Here is an 18,337-nt window from a genome sequence, read left to right as displayed (position 1 = left end):
ATTCTAGCATAAGGGTGTGGTATATTCTTAGAGGCATCAGCCCACAAAAGTACTTTCTTCCATTAGTTAAGTCGATGTACATATTTATTTCCTCACTGCAGCAGTAACTCAAAAGAAAACTTGTGAGCATCTAAAAACCACAGAATTGCACTGTCTTAATATCAGGAATACACTCCCTTGTATTTGGAAGCAAACAACTTTACCACTTTTCTTCCTCCTTCTTTACAGATGCCTATCGTTATTGAGCAATTTTAAGAAATTGTTAACTCCAAATAAATGGATATTTTATTGATCAGTGAGTTGGTGCCAGGTACCAAGTAGATCCTTTCTCTTTAATTTCACAGAGTAAAAAAAATCTTACATTATAGAAAAAGAAGCTGAAGCTTAAAAAAGCAAAATAGTTTATCCAATAAATGATATAAACAGGATTTGAACTCAGATCTCCTAACATCCCACCTTCTCCTAACATTTCTGTTCTTCCTCAGGTGCCTCAATGAATTTTGTATTAATTTATCTAGAATAGATATTGTAGAAATAGAAATAATGGAAAATAATAGAGGGCACCTGGGTGGCACAATCGGTTGGGCATCTGACTTCAGCTCAGGTCGTGGTCCTGGAGTCCTGGGATCGAGCTGAGTAGGGCTCCCTGCTCAGCAGGGAGTCTGCTTCTCTCTTTCCCTCTGCCCTGCCCCCTGCTCATGCTTGCTCTCTTTCTCTCGCTCTCTCTCAAATAAATAAAATCTTAAAAAAAAATAGTAGAATAGATATAGAAGTAATAGAAAATCATAGAACAAAAATAAAAAAGACTATCTATGGAAATCAGGGAATTCCACTTAGAAACATCTCAGTCCTGGGATCACTCCTTAGTTCCAGGCCAGCAACCTCTAGACTCACTTCTTCTTTTCCGTTGCTCTGATTGTCAACTGCAAGGCCCTTCAGGGTTTCTTTCTCGGATGCCTGCTGTGGCCGGAAACTATACTGCCTACCACCACCATCTCAGGTTCAGGTAGGGATGGTTGCCTTTGAAGACAAACACAAAGGCCCTTTTTATTTAGATGTATCATTGTTAATCACTGTGGGAAAACTGAAACAAGATTTGAACGTTGGCTAGTTACAAAGTTTATAAACTTCTAACAAGAACGGTCCCTGGCTTTCACAGACTCACTTCAGATAGGAGTTAGTTTTGTTTAAGGTGGAGCTCCCTTATCACTTCCTTGCCTTCAAGAACACCCTGTAGCTGTTTTCCCTGTGAATGAATGAACAAATCAGGATTGAAAATTTCATCAAGGCAAATCTGTAGGCAACTTCTTTCTCCGGGGAGACAATTTATATACCTTTAGGAACTTTCAACTGCATTCTGTTTGAAAGGCCTATGCCCTACCCAGCAATGATCTGCTCTGGGTAGTCCCTCACAATTCAATAAAGATGAAAAAAGTTGAACAAATGGTAAAAAATAAATTTACTTCTATTCAGTGGACAAGAAATATTCCTTGCATGTCGAGAAATGAATTTTCCTTTCATCTATTTAAAAAGATCTTTAATTCGCCCTTGGGAAGTCGACTCTCATTGAGCATTAATAGGTTCATTTCTGAACACAAATAAAAAGTAAAAGCAATACTCCAAAATAAAATATGTAAATTTTTTTTGCCTGAAACAATAAAGTCAATTTCAGTTGGTTTAAGTTTACAAATTATGACTAGTTTAACTAGCAAAAAATTCAAGACCACATTGTTTTAACTATCATTATCTTCATAAAAGGTCAACCACAGATTATATCCTGACTTTTGCTGGTAGTGATTTTGGGCCACTTCATGGTAAGATACCCAGTAAATCTATGAGAATGAACTCTATGGAGCAATAAGTAACTAGAGTTCCTTCCGATGGCTTAGCGCTCAGAGGGCTCCCACACTGCTCATTTAATTATACTGTTGCCCTTCATCTTTATCAAGTTTCAAAGTCCTCTAGCACATAAGTATATAATAAAAGGAAATGCTAAGGACAGTGTAGAAATGTGTAGTAAGTAGTCTATGTGGCTATGGAAAGCTGTGTGATACATTCCTCAAAAGTTGAAGTACATAACACTTGACATGGTAGATTCAGAAGTCATTTTCAAGGTACAAACTATTTTTCAGTTTTGTCAACCAAAAAAGTAGGGGGTTGGACCAGATGATCAATGACGTCCTACAGGCTATAATCTTTGTGTTTGGTAGTGATTATCTTCAATTCTTGGATTTGGAGCTGGGTGTGAATAAAACTGCTGCTTTATTGGATCAGATTTAATTTTCATTCAGGCACAGTGTTGACACAGTCATGATATTTTGCTTTGAAAGGAAAAAAAAATTTTTTAGTAACTTGAGCTATCCAAATGGGTTCACTTTATTGATTGCCCTACTCTCCTGTTGGTCTGTTGGTCATGTAGTCATAGACTTTGAAGCACAGCTTTACTACCAGTTATATAGTTAGATTACCTATAGATTATCATTAAATTATCCATTAATTCCTCTCCAATATAGATATTGTTTTCAACCTACTAATAAATCAGTAAGAACTTTTATTTTGTTGATGTCATTATTAACACAACATAACCCGGACAATGATGATCAAAATAAAGCTAATGTCTCTACTATTTATTGCACACACACACACACACACACACACACACACACACACACATAAAACCCCCTAAGATTAACCTAGTTAACATGTTGTGTATCTATTGCTTTGTGTTGGAGAGATATATTTTTTTTTAATCAATAGTTACCATTGAAACACAGTCAATTTAAATATAAGGCCAGATGCTATGAAATAGGGAATAATAGCCATTTCATCCTTGTCTTCCATTCCAACATTTTTTTCTTTTAACTCTAGGGAAAGCAAATACCTACATGTAATCCCCCTACTTGTGCTAGGCATTGGGCTTGCTGCTTCCCTACGGTCTCTTTCCATTAAATGCAATTAACTTTTCCCAATTTTGATGAAAACTATTAATCATTATCTTTAGAGGAATCAATGATGATCTTTTGGATCTCTTTAAGCCACTTCATTGCCATAAATCTGATTGATTTTGACAGAGGTAGAAATAAGAGGAAGAAGGAATAAAAGAAGACAGGAAGGGCATTCTCAGGTGCTAGAGCTCGCAGAGTCACAGGATGAGGAAAGTAGGGATGACGTGCCTCCAAGTCTTAGGCCTGGCAGCCTATGGCCAGGAAGAGGGAGGGCACAGAAAGAAACCCCTGGGGCAGGGCACAGAGTCAATGGGGAGGAATAACTCAGTAAGCTATGCTCTTTTGAGATCTCCAGAGCCAGTCACCAATATGCCAACTAATGCTTACATCTTTGCATCAACACTGAGTCTCTGAGTAATTAATGTAACTCAGATCCTTCCAGATCTCTTCCAGAAAGTTTTACCTGCTTTCTGGATTTAGCTGCAGGATATGTTACCTGTCCTGGAAAGCCTGCCTCTCTTCAAGTCCTCTGAAATTAAATTAAAAACCATTACCATGATATGTTCAAAAAGAATCACTTTTATATACAAAGTTAACTGCTATATTTGCCCTTTCAGACTTGTTTGTGAGGTCAATTTTCTCTTTACGCAATTGTTGCTTCAATTCCTCCCTTGTTTTTATTGCTCATCTGTAAAAAATCCACTTCACAAAGGAGAAGACAAGAATCTTTAATACTGTTTGTAAACTACTTGGTCTTTAATTTTTATGATTCATTTCAAAATACTATTTTACATCTTATATTTACTTCCTCTTATGATGTCCATTCTTTTGCTACCAATACAAGTTGATCTTAAGGGTCAGTTAGTTTGGGCAGATACTCATGCCATACAAATTTCTCATCCTTGGGTTCTTCACTAACGCATATCAACCATGAGAAGGTAACTAGTGGTATCAAACAACATATATGATTGTATCACTTTTCAATATACTTAACTCTCAATTTGCAAACTACTGAAGGGTTAGTAATTTTATACTTCTGGTCCAGTTCAGTGTCTCATCTATGTTTCTGTGACCCAATGTCTTCTGTCTGGACTTAAATAAATGGGAATTTGCTTACCACTTATCATCCTAGAGCTGGGCCACAAAGTTACCCTAGCCACCTTCTTTTCTTCCTTTATCATTTGCTCTTCTAATTTTAAGTCTTATGTCTCAAGAGGTCAAAAGACTGAATGTTTGTGAGCATCTCTTTATAAGTTTCCTCCACCTTTTTTATTTCTGTCAACATGGTAATAACGATGTGCCATTTCAGAAACACTCATTTTCTTGCTTAAACAATTGGGTTTTTCCCCCCTAGAGTGGAAGTGTGCATAGTGGCAGAGCCAACTTTATTATCATTGGTTCCAAGAGGATACTTTGAGGTCAAGTCACTGAAGAACAGCTGTCCTTGGAATGGAGGAGTCTGTACCTGAGAGTATAAGGCCAAAATCTGTCCATTCTTGCAAACTACCACAAGATTTAAAAGGTAACTGTTTAGGGGAATTCCTGGGTGTCACAGTCGGTTAAGTGTCTGGCTCTTGATTTTTGGCTAAGGTCATGATCTCGGGGTTGTGAGATTGAGCCCCGATCAGGCTCTGAGCTCAGCACAGAGTCTTGCTTGAGATTCTCTCTCTCTCTCTCTCTCTCTCAAATAAATAAATAAATCTTCTTTAAAAGATAATTGTTTAGGTGTTTCTAGCCCTTTAGTCATTGAAATGAAAGTGGCTGGATGGTTCAGTCACAAAAAGGAGGAGGAGACATTTATATAATGGATTACTCAGAAACAATTGAACTGGCATTTATCAAAAGATTTTAATGATATGGGAGCATCTTTGTGATATAATGAGCAAAGAATAAGAGACATATTAAGTAGGATCTTAACTAGCTAAAGAAAAAAAGTCATACAAAAAAATGACCAGATATCAGTCTGTCAAATTGTTAGCCTTTCGTATAGTAGATAGTTTGTTTTTCTGCTTTTTTAGACTTCTATGTATATGACAAACCTTCTATGATAAGCATATATTCCTTTGGTTGTGTGGGGAAAAGATTTATAAAAAAATTAACAATGAGAATTAATGATCATCATCATAATTCATATTTCAAATACTTACGTGTCATTCAATTTACCTGTATAATCATGAATCCTTATAACAGATATTGTAAGGAAACATCATCTCCACATTACAGAAGGCAAAACTGAGATTTAGAAAGATTAAACAACTTCCCAAGGCAACACAGGAGAAAATCAGCAAAACTCAGATTCAAATACAAGTTAGTCCTTTTTCAAAGACTGTTCTCTTTCCATTATACTATTAAGGGCAAGAATAATCCATGTAGTTCCCACTTTACATTTTGAAGCAATATAGAGGAAGAAAAATAGGAACCAGTCAGTTTAAAGATGAAAAGGGGTAGCATTCATACAGTTTGGAATGGATCCAAAGTCTCATGGGACCAATATGCAGTAAGAAACTTGATTCTGGAAAAAAAAAAAAAAATTACAGGATTTGCCTTAAGCAAACCGTCATGATTTATTATTAAATTACTTCTTTTTTTTAACTCTAAGGGAACAAAAATGAACTTTATTTTTAAAAACCCATTATTCTGCATGAACTGATTTAGCACATTACTACAGATAGATATATTTATTTCAAAAAAAAAATTTTCCTCTGACAGTTCCAAAATCGGGTCATTTCTGGAAAAAGTCAAGTATGTTCCTTCAGTTGGAAAAAAAATACTTTGTCAGGGACTGAGTGGAGAAACTTATTTGTCATTGATTTGTGATGTACTGAGTAAATTTCAGCTTCAAGTTATTATTCTTTCTAAAGTAGTCTGGTCTTTATCAGTGGTTTGAGACTTCCCAGATATAGGGCATAACTAGTTTTGCAAGAAACTGCACTTTCTTCCACCCTGTTATTTTAGTATCACTAAGGCAATGTATGCATAATTTTTTTAATATTGATTTATAGTTCTTTGTGTATTAATGAGGGTTTTTCAGGATTTAACCTTGAGGTATCCAAAGCAATTAGAAGATAGGGAATGAAAAAGAGAGAATTGCCAAAATTAGTAAGCTTGTGCGTGAACAAGAATGAAATGAAAGATAGCACAAAATTTAATCTATTTTCTTACAGCTGACCAGGTTTCATTATTCTGGACCTTTAGGGAAAAAGTAGGATTAAAAATAGGAAAATTTGAAATTGATTATTGGAGAAACAAGTGGTGTTATAGACCCAAACCCACCTATATTTCATTTCTAGTGTTCAGAATAAAAGATTTTGAATCCTTGCTCGCGAAGTTGTTGTCACCACGTACTTACTGGATGCCTGGATGTCCCAGCAGAGGCAGCTTCAGGGGTGAGCCGCCTATGGCTTCACGGTCAGGAGCCTCCGGCGCTTGTCTTAATGTTTTGCTGATGTTGTCTTGAAATTCTTGGAAATATTTGAGCAAGGGATCCCACATTTAAATTTTGCCCTGGGTCCCACAGATTTTGTGCTAGGTACTGGGTATGTATGAAACAACAGCAACATAGTTCCTTTTCTCACATCATTTCTGGAAATAATAAAAGCATTATACAATGAACTAACAATATGTTATTAGTTATATGATAAGGAAAGTACTTATGAATGTTGTGAAGATGGACAGTTCAGAAGATCTTTTATGCTCTTTAGGGAAAAAAAGTGAAACACAAAATCTACTATCAAATGATAATGGACATATACTTCTATTTTTTCCCATTGCTTCAATCTTGCCACAATGAGAACTGAAATCCAGTGATTTTGTGGTTCATCTTTTTAATTCTGCTGACCTTTATCTTGCAATAGTTAATATACTTAAAGGAAATCTAGGACATCACAAGCCAGAACCATATCTGTGGCTTCTTCTGTCCTTGCCTCTGCAGTTCTTATTCACAGTGCTTGATCTTGCGGAAAATAAGCTTGTAATCTGGGGTTGCAATTTTGGTAACGTTCAAAAGATGAGTCAAAAAAAGCACTATCATTAGCCCTTGTCATGTGAAGTCAAAAAATACCTTGTCCTTCATAGCTCAGGGGAAAGTCTGAGCATATCTGCATTTAGTGTTTAAGCAGTTGGATTTTTAATACTGTGTTGGGTCTTTTCAGGTTGCTAAGGGAAAAGAGATACTTTCAACATGACGGAGACCATGACTATTTGCTGCAGGAATAACCAAGGAAGGAAGCCCAGGAAATCTTTCCAAAACTCTGGCTTTCTGGTGCCCTGAAACTGCACTGAAGATAGGATCCCCTTTAGAGAATGCTGGTGTCAGGATTCAACTCGGTATCACTTGCTAAAGTTACTTAACTGCATTTATGGTTCCAACCTATTGCTAGCTCCTGATGATATTCTTTGTCTCTGAGTAGCATTCTGCTCTCTGTGAGGATTTTTGGGTATTTTATATTCATATTCACCAGGAGATAACAAATCTGATTAGAAAGGACTCACCAGGAAAGAAAAATCTCCTTTGATTATTTCCTCGCTCTATCTGGCATGAACACAGCTTCTAGAAAAAAAATCCCTCATCGGACCATCTCATCGGCTGCTGGCCATCACACGGAAAGCTGCCCTTGACTCAAATGCCAATCTCTGGTTCAAGCTAGGGTTCTAGGATCAACTGGCCACCATGTGACAATCTCTACCCTTTGCTCAAAAGAGTCTTGAGGGTAATAGTCCTCAGAATATCGTTGATGCCTTAAAAAAAAATACTTAACATGATTATTCTATGTGAGTTTTGGGGAGGGCAAAAGTTTTTTTGCTTGCATGTTTTTAAAGTTTCATAGTAGAGAAAAAGGCCATCTCTTACAACTGTTCAATGTGTGGATATACTTGCACATATGTGAGTATATACTTGGGATGCAGGGAGTTGGAGGAAGGGGCTGAAGGAGGACATGAATGCCAGGGGAAAGAAAAATCAGAATATTGTTTCAAACCTCCACACTCCCAAAATATTTTTTATTTTTCCTACATATATTTAAATCTTCTGATTTTCTGACTTGAGAATCAAACTTTTCACATTAAAACATGAATTTTCACATTTGAAAATAAATAATTAGTAACAGAGAAGAAAACATAGGGACAAATCCCAAGGATCAATGATGAGCTTTATAATTATGAAGAAAGGATTTAGGGCACCTGATGGAATGTTATGGTCCAACTAAAACAGTAATATCTGTGCCTGTGGTACTCAATAAAGAGGTACTGAATACAATATATATATTAAGTGTCTCTCATTATTGAAGTTTTTAAAGGCCAGGATATAGTTGGAATCTGTAGTCAGATGTAGATTCTTGAGGTCAAAGGAAGTCATACAGGAAATATTTAACTCCCTATGACCATTCTTTTATAGATATTCCCTAGCCTCTGACTTCTGTGCCCACCACAGCTCCAGCTACTTTTAATATGCTTTTCTCTCCATTGACCTAACACTGCCTTAGATGGTTAGCTTTCCTTCTCCTCCATGATTCAGAAACCAGATGTAACCTGATAAGGTAGGAGGAAGAAATGTCTATGTGATATGGTGACACATTTGGCTCCTTTTCTAAACCAGTTTTTGAAGCATATATCCACAGCCCAGGTGCATCTGCAAAGTCAGCTTAGGATCACAATAGAAAAACAGGATATGGAGGAAGAGGTTTCTTGATTTTGAAGGCCAGAGAAGCCATAAGATTTGGATCTATGATTTGTTGAAAAGAGTAAATCCGTAACATCAGAGAAATTTTAAAAGGAGGGGACTTAAAAGCCATCTATGGGGACTATTAGAAATTTGCTATCTGTCTTGAAAGACAGATCTAAATTATGCCATTGTATCTAGAAAAAAAAATTGCAAACCATTACTCAATGGTACAAAACAAAGGATTTAAGCTAAATCTTTGAACTTCTAAAACGACATTACTCAGTGTTTCTGAACTTTGTTTTCCTCATTTACAAAATGTTTTGAACTAGATTTCAAAAGTTCCTTTCAGCTCAATGATTCTCCATCTGTCTCTGTATAAAACATAGCGATGTCTTAATTCTAGTACCAGATTTACTTCCCAACAGGATTCATTGATAAAGTTTCTAGGAGCCAACTGAAACTCCCAAATTATACTCACGACCTTTTGTAGTTTCCGGTTGGAAATTCCAATTTCACATCCAGAAATAGAATCAGTAAATGCCTCATATTCTTTAGAGATACTAGGAAGAGTAAGTAAAGCAAATACAGAAGATTGGACTTCTGAACTCCGCAAGGCTATCTGCTAAGACATGACCTCAACCACTCTATTTGCATGTCCTCTTAGTGGGACCAACATCAATTCCTCCTCCGCCACCACCATGCTCTGTGAGTCATTTCCAAGGCAATAGGTCAGCTCTGTATTTAGCAATCTAGTACTCTCAATTTCCGGAGGTAGAATTTTCACCAGAGGAAAGACAGAAAGGTAAAGTGGTTTGTCCCCACAGTCTACATAAAATCTGAAGATAAAGAAGAGTATTTCTAATACAATGGAATTCAATGGATAGAAAAAGAACCTTCACTTACATACTTGTACACAAAAAGTTAAGGACATATTATCTAAGTGGATCCGAACATAGAAAGGTAAAGAGCTGAGGCAATATTTGAGTCATTCAGGTTACCACGTACCATTTTTTTTTCTCCAAGCACATAGCTTATAAAAAAGACCTTGTTATTTTTGAACTGTCCTGATTCTTCATTCTCTCCCCGCCTCACTTGGTGTTTGTAGCCTTCACTCTTAGTTCTCTCAGAGCTTGTCTTCTTCCAAACAAGATCATCATCAAAGTTTAGAAGACAAACTTTCTGGCAAACACCCTAAAGTTTTAACCACACAGAAAGCATTTCCACCCCAACCATAACCTTATCAGTTAAATTAAAATATGGTGACAATTCTATTTAAATAAAAGCTCCAGAGTTTCATCTCAAGTGTCAACAATTCTAACATCAAGTTAGAGCAATATTCTGTTTGATCAGATTTTGTCTCTGTTAGATAAACTATGACTCTTCAGAGTGTTCATGGGACAACTGATCTAAATAGACAGTCGATGCAGAAGAAATACAGGATAAGTGGAAGAACATATTTTTCATTCACTCTGATCTCCTAGGCTTTAGAGAAAACCGTGTACTATATATACTACCCATCCATTTTCTCTACTGCCTACTCATTCCCCCACTACTAGACTCACTCCCATGCTACTAAATCCCATGCAACCCTAGTATGGGAGTATAGAACTATATATATATATACATATATATATATACCATTTATAGAGATCTTCCTCATTATTTTTTATGGCTACATAGCATTCCACTGTAGGAAAATATACTATATTTAATGAATTCTCCATTTTGAATATTTAGATTATTTCCAATCTTTTGTTACTATGTTAAATCATATGAAATGCTACAATTGATAACCTTGTACGTGTTATTATTTCCCAGTACAAATATATCTTTAGGATGAGCTTTTAGAACTTAAATTGTTAGGTTAAGGAATTTGTGTATTTGTCATTTTGATAGATAGATTTTGGTAATTTATACATCAACAAGTCTGGTCAACTATGTCCTGTAATTTGTTGATCTCTATAAACCAGATAGGTTAAATAGATAGATAGATAGATATAGATACCAGTATAATTTTATCTGCATTTATCTTATTGTGACTGAGTTTGAGCATCTTTTCTTATGCATATGAGGTATTTTTATTTTTTCTTTTATTTGCTCATATGATTTTAATTTAGAGTGTCCACATTTTAGACTAGTTTTATATTCCCTAAACAAATGAGATTTCTTACAAAAGGTTGTATCAAGATATGCAATGTTTAATTTAATTATGTACCCAACTACCTCAAGAGAACTTGTCATTAAGATTTTCCATTAAGTAGTTGAAGAGAGTCTCAAGAAATGGTTATTTTCCTGTCATATTATGGCTTTTATCATATGTGATAAAAATTAAGTTAATAAATTTATAAAAGTCTACATGATTAATTTCTATAATCTTAGACTCTATGTTATTGAAAATATGTTGTTAAATTTTCTCTACCTAATTTTCTTTCTTCTACTAAATAATAATGTTTCATTTCCATTGCCACAGTATGTTTTCTTTATTTGCTAGCAATATTGCATACAATTATCTAATTTCTCTCAAACTGTCAGGACCTATGTTTTCTTTATTTCTGAGTATTTTTTAGCCCGAAATTATAATAAATCTAGAGGATGCCCCTGAACTTTTTGGACCTGAAACAAGGTTATTACTCCATGAGTTAAATGAAAAAAGGGAGTCTAAGTGGATCCGTCTGCCATTGTTGAATACCAAAGGGCACTTTCAACATTTCTGACTGACAATGAAGTTGCAAACCTACTGGAATAAAGTGTGGGAGGGTGTGAATCTGGGGAGTATGGGCAAGGGTAAGCTGGAAGGATGAAGCCAAAAACGAGGAAGGAAAAAAAGCATTGGGGTGGTTTTCTTCACTCATTCATGGTATGTTTGTGGTAGTTAACTTCTGTAGTAGGATCAGTACTGCTATAAATTTTAAACTTGATGAAAGTTACTGAGAGTGTTTAACATTGCCATTCTTACTTGTATTTAAGTTTTGTTAAATTATACAGGGGCACCTGGGTGGCTCAGTCAGTTAAGTGTCTGCCTTCAGCTCAGGTCATGATCCCCAGGTCCTGGGAAGGAGCCCCCTGCTTGGCTATCTGCTCAGCAGGGAGTCTGCTTCTCCTTCTGCCCCTCCCCCCAGGTCCTGCTCTGTCTCTACGGCTCTCGCTCTCTCTCTCTCTCTCTTAAATAAAAATAAAAATAAAAAAGCAATGGGTTAAATGACCTGGCAAAAAATATGCTTTTACCAACTTGAACAATGGTTCAAATTAGACTAAAAGGGGAAAAGAAATATAAAATAGAAACTTCAAAAAGTACAAAAATAAAATTTAAATAATTATGTAATGAGAACAGAAAAGGGGACAAGGCTTAGAAAAAGTTTCAAGGGCATGAATTTGGCAATGCTTTAATTGTAAAATATGATTAATGAAGATGACAGAATTTGGAGAACTTAAAAGTACAAATTGTTTACAGTCCTAGTCCAGGCATAACTGCTGGATAAATCTGTAACTGTTGAAGATTTCTCCACTGTTTTCTTACTTAATCTTCAGCCAAGTATCCATTTCCTTTTGCTCTTAAAGCCAGATTAATGACATTTTAATTTTTACATTATCTCTTTTCTCTCCTACCTACAGTTTTAGGAGCAGTTTTATCTCTCCAACAAATTAGAATTGAAAGTAGCCCAGGGAAAAAGAGCAATAAACCAAGGAAGATGATTGTCGATATCACTGCAGATGCCCATAGTGTGTTAAGTATCTGAAGCACTCTTGCTCATCAATATATGTGCTTATTTCGTCTTTTTCTCCCCCACCAGAGTGTACGTTCCATGAGAGCCATGTCCTCCTGTATTTTGTTTAACACCTTATCTCCCCAGGACTGTTCAGAGTGCAGAGCATACAGTAAAAGTTCAAGAAATATTCGTTCAACAAACAAAATCCAAAAATGAAATATTGTTTAAAAAATACACTTACAGGGGCGCCTGGGTGGCTCAGTTGTTAAGCATCTGCCTTCGGCTCAGGTCATGGTCCCAGGGTCTTGGGATCGAGGCCTGCCACGGGCTCCCTGCTCGGCGGGAAGCCTGCTTCTCCCTCTCCCACTCCCCCTGCTTGTGTTCCCTCTCTTGCTGTGTCTCTCTGTCAAATAAATAAAATCTTAAAAAAAAAAAAACTTAAATTCTAACTTAAATTCCTTCTCTGCTACAGCTTAAAATTATTTTCTCTGGTTTAGCCTCTCCTGGAGAGAGAAACATTAGTTTATCATAATAAAAGAAATGATTCCTGAATATTTTGATAATGGACTTAAAAGCCACATGGAAGATATGGGTCGGTACATGTTTGTCTGCTAATGTTAACATTATCTCAACCTAGAGATTTTTGATAACTAAATCTTTTTTGAGGATATTACAGGTCACAGAAGACTGGGGTCCTTGTTTGGTGTATGATATTTTTTACTTGTTTCACCTCGACATGTTTTGAAAAGATTTCAAGCAGCTTCAGGGATCCACTGGCATGTTTGTTCTTCTTATTATTAAATTCTCAGATTACCTCACCTGTTGCTAGACCTATCAAAGATCCTCAATACATAGATGAGATTAGACTGTTTACTCAGAAAAATTTCTCACCTGATTAATGACACTCACGGAAAATGATGAAAACAACTTGTAGGGTTTGGCTGTGGTGCTTATACGGACGTTATACCTTCTAAACTTTCTCACATACACGTCACTCCTCAATCATCATTAACTGTCTATGGGGTCCTGTCCTACCTCCGGTTTAATTCTAGCTAACATCAGACACTATGGGAGAAAAATTTATCCTTCTAAAGTGTTGCATTATTTCTAAAGCTCTAAAAGAAACATAACATTTCTTCAAGCACAAAATGTCCAACTAGGGAATGACTTGGTCATTTTGAGCTCACCAAGTATCTCATATGTAAGATTTAAGGTTACATTGTTTGCAAAAACAGACCTTAACTTCAGAAGCTTTAATGAATCTCCCATTGTCAATATTGCAATTTTGCCAATTTCTGTTATGCTCAGCAACTTACAAGCAAATATTATATGCATAATGATGATACATGGAAATCAACATGACCTTCAGCTAGACAGACCACTCTCTAGGTTAAAATCTGTAGAAATCATAATCATTTAGGACATTATAGAGAATAATAGTTCTAAAACAGAACAGTTATGTGGCAGTTGTGAAAAAGAACTAGGAACTTTTTCATTCCAGAGTCTGTATTTTAAAGATGTCGACAGCCAGGATATCAAAACAAACCATTTGTGTTATGTCTCCTGTGTCTATTCAAAATGAAAAGTTCAAGGAAATTTGCCAGGTATTTTAAATAAACACTGCTGGTTAATGTCCCTATACCAGAAAAAGCAAAAGCTCAAGACTCTATTTCTGGTAGGTAGAAAACGCTTTTCATATCCGAAAAGGTAAATTCACATACATAAATTACAAATTTTCTCATTAAAACACTTGAATTAAAAAATCCTCAAGAAGAACAATATATGAGTGGCCATCTGAAAGACAAAAGAAACTACTTTTTTTTGTGCTAAGACACCACTAGTTATATAATGCTCCAAAAGTGAAACAAGATCTTAAAAATATCAAGCCACAGTGTACCATGCCCTATAGTTCTGCTATAGAATGTGAACAGGAAGGACGTCTCTGTTAAATGTATCATGTCCGGACTGAACCCCAAGCACCAACATGTAAAGTGCCATATGAATATTATTTTATTTAAACATTATCACAACCACCTGAAGACCATTCCCACTTTATAGATCAAGAAACTAAGGCTTGAGAGATGCTTGGGTGGCTCAGTTGGTTAAGCGTCTGCCTTCGGCTCAGGTCAGGATTCCAGGGTCCTGGGATCGAGTCCCGCCATCAGGCTCCCTGCTCAGCAGGAAGCCTGCTTCTCCCTCTGCCTGCTGCTCTCCCTGCTTGTGCACTCGTGCTCTCTCTCTCTGTGGCAAATAAATAAATAAGATTTTAAGATCTGAAAGAAAGAAAGAAAAAGAAAGAAAGAAAGAAAGAAAAAAGGAAGGAAGGAAGGAAGGAAGGAAGGAAGGAAGGAAGGAAGAAAGGAAGGAAGAAAAAGAAGCTGAGGCTTGAAAAAGTCAGCCATGCAGCTCGTAAGAGGTGATATTTAGGATTTGAGTCTATTGCTATCTGACTCTGAAGGATGCTCTTGTCCTCTCTACTTCCTGCCCCTTTCCAAGGTTTATGTGGTTAATTACTGGGCTACCTTACAGACAGTTTTCTTATTGCACTTTTTGGTGCTATAGTGTTCATCATTATTTACCTCTTAATCTCCTCTCCTTTTTTTATATATATTTTTTTCTTTTTCTTAAAGATTTTATTTATTTATTTGACAGAGAGAGAGAGACAGTGAGAGAGGGAACACAAGCAGGGGGAGTGGGAGAGGGAGAAGCGGGCTTCCGGCTGAGCAGGCAGCCCAATGTGGGCCTCAATCCCAGGACCCTGAGATCATGACCTGAGCTGAAGGCAGTTGCTTAACCAACTGAGCCACCCAGGGGCCCCTTAATCTCCTCTTCTAAAATTTGGATTTCCTAAGGGCAAGTTTTGCATCTTATTTATCTCCATAGTCTGGTACAATTCATAGCCTTGCCCTTCTTGAAGCAGGTACTCGGTGGCAGCTGAAATGAACTGAAAGAAACTATTGATATCAGGGCCTATAACAGTTTTCTAAATTCAAAAGCAGATCCAGGTAATACTTTGTTAAATAACTTTATATAACTTCCACATGATAGTCTTCAAAATTAACTTTTCAAGAGCAGCAAAATCATGAAAAAAGGACAAGTGGAGAATCTACACACACACACACACACACACACACACACACACACACACCATGAGAGGAATCTTTTCCTTTTGATAACAAAGGAATATCTCTAAGTTGATTGTTAATTTCATTTCCCTAAAAGGTACATTTAAAGCTCCTTGAAGAATAATACAATATTTTGATAGATATAGAGCCATTCAGCCAAGTGTGCAAAGCTGTACCTCATTTCTAGTAAGCTGTTGCTCTCTAGTACAAAACATGAGAGAAACTGGCTATTATTCAGAAATTAATTTTGCCACTCCTCTGCTTAAGCCACATGTCTTTTCTAAAGCAGTAATTTTCCTTCAAGAGGAGAACATTCTCTGAAATTTAAATCAGTATTTCGTAAGGTGGCCCTTGTCATTACTTGGCTTGCTTGTGAAATAGGACAGTTCTTGGGCTCCTCCTCAGGCCTGGTGAATCAGAATCTTAAGTCATGCTCAGAAATCTATCTCTCTGAAGTTCCCTCCGTGATCCTGATGCCCAGGACATTTGAGAACCACTCTGGTCTAACCTGGTAAAATCTCCTCCTTCCAGGGGTTTCCTGCACTCTGGGGTCTGCACTCCCCAGTCTGCTGCAGAAGGTCTCAACTTTAACAACCTGAATGTAGTGTCAAATTACAACCTAAGAGTGGGCTTTCAAATTACTACGGGCTGCTGTTGTTTCCATCAGAATGTTTGAATCCATGGAGCAAGTTAATTCCATCTCCAGATACTTAGGTGAAATTTTTACAAAGTAATTTTCCACTGGCACTGTCTCTGTCTCTGGAACCTAGAATAAATCTTACCAACATCTACCTTATCAGACCCCTAACACTACCTAGATATTCAGCCTGTATTAGCCCCAAACTGAAGTTGCTGGACCCCACCATTCTGCTTTTGTCTGTTATTCTGGGTCACCAAAAGATCCTGACATCATGATATCATCTCTTGTTCACTAACTTCACTGCTAATGTCCATTCTGCTGAGGTTTTCTCCATAGATCCTGCTGACCACCTTCCTGCTTTCACTGAAATGTTTCTCCCCTGTTGACCGGTATTTTACCACAGACTACCTAGAGCAGAAGCAGTTCATTCTACCACATTCAGACTCTACAGATCATGTCAACCTTCCCCTCCCTTCTCTATCCTTGGAGGTTCATGTTATCTGGCTCAGGAATATTTTTCTCCTCAAATGCCTCTTGACAAATAAGTGTCCTCATTCATATGAATCATTCATTCATTCATTCATTCATTCATTCTTCAGGAAAGTTTATTGAGTGTTTAATATGTGTTGGGTACAGGGGATAAAAGATAAATGATAGACTGGTAAGGGAGACATATTGTAAGAAAATGCTTATATTGTGTTGTAATGTTATTATAATAATACAGACTATATTGAAGAAATGATCACATCCATGAATTCAACTAGCACCTTAGAATTCCAAATCTTACCCCCAGTTCGGATGTCTCTTTCAACCTTCTGACAGCGATTGCCAACTCTGATGAAACATCTAAAACCAAAGTTGTCAATACTTTCCCCTAAGCTTCTTCCCCTGGATTCCATAGCCCTCATCATCACAAGTCATGCAGATCCCTGCATTAGAAACTATAGTACAAGGATGGAAAACTCAAATGGTTACAGAAGAAAAATAGAATCCATAAGTGAGTGAAATAAGGCAGTGGTAAACAACTGGAAATAGTAGAAATGGGCAAACTGAAAATCACAGCCGCATTTTTAGGAGACAATCACTGCTCCCTTTCTAACAATTACTGCAACTTAAGAATAAAGGCCCATTGTTGCTACATCTTCCAATTTTTAACAGGAACCTGGGAATCCAGATTTTTGTGAGCAACTTCTTATGTTTTCTAACATCATGCAGCCAATGATGCTAAAAGCTCTGGGTGAAAGGTTGTTAAAAAGCAGTATAGACAGAACATGTTGAAGTTACCCACCCCAGGGACCACTTATTACTTATAAAAGGGAAAAGGCATCTTCACGATGGAGAAGTCTGATGTAGACCACCTTGAGCAAGGGATCAAACTCAACATCACCAACAACAGTAAGAGGACAAACTGAAATTATGTGCTCCTGTTACAATTCAGTAGGAAGTATATTACAGTCCCAGAAAGGTTTAACCTGAGGAAACAATCAGACAAATTAAGGTTGAGGGACAACTGTAAAACAACTGACTAGAACTCATCATGAATACCACATAATGAATGTCACAGAAGACCAAGGTGAGACACTGTTTCACATTAAAAGTTCAAAGGAGTCATGACAACTAAATGCAACCTGTGATCATTACACGGATCTTGGATTTAAAACACACGCACCCACAACATTGCTGGGGCAATTGGGAAATTCGAATATGGAGAGTAGAGAAGCTAATGTTATTGTATCATATTAAATTTCTTGAGTTGTATGATGATTTGGAGATTTTTCTGGGAGAATATCCTTTTTCTTAAAACATATATGCCGGAGTACTTAAGAGTAAGGTGACCTCATGTTTAAAACTGCTTTCAAGTGACTCAGGAAAAAAAAAGTGGAAATTAAATGTAGCAAAACTAACAGTTGATGAATATGGGTTAGATATGGGTCCTTGAACAATTGTGTCTTTGTACAGTTTTTTTTTTTTTCAAAATAAAATTACCTAAAATCAAAACAAACAAACAAACAAAAACACTTGGCTGGACCAATTTCCCCCACCCTGAAAAATCTCCAAATTTATGAGCCTGTGACTGAGAGGCAGTTAGCCTACAGACCAACACTAGTCTGCATTTGGTTTAAAAGACATCCCTTCTGCTGCCTCATTTCATTTCCAGTCCCATTCTCATGCTGAAACTTCTCCATCACCTGCTCACTGATCCCAGCCTTGTAATCCCCACTTTCCAACCCTTGTCCATGTGCTCTACCGCAGCCCCCTCC

Source organism: Callorhinus ursinus, unplaced genomic scaffold, assembly GCF_003265705.2.
Source record: "Callorhinus ursinus isolate GAN/ISIS: 27379988/994484 unplaced genomic scaffold, GSC_fseal_2.0 scaffold6, whole genome shotgun sequence".
Taxonomy (NCBI): Eukaryota; Metazoa; Chordata; class Mammalia; order Carnivora; family Otariidae; genus Callorhinus; species Callorhinus ursinus.
Note: the sequence above shows the minus strand (reverse complement) of the source record.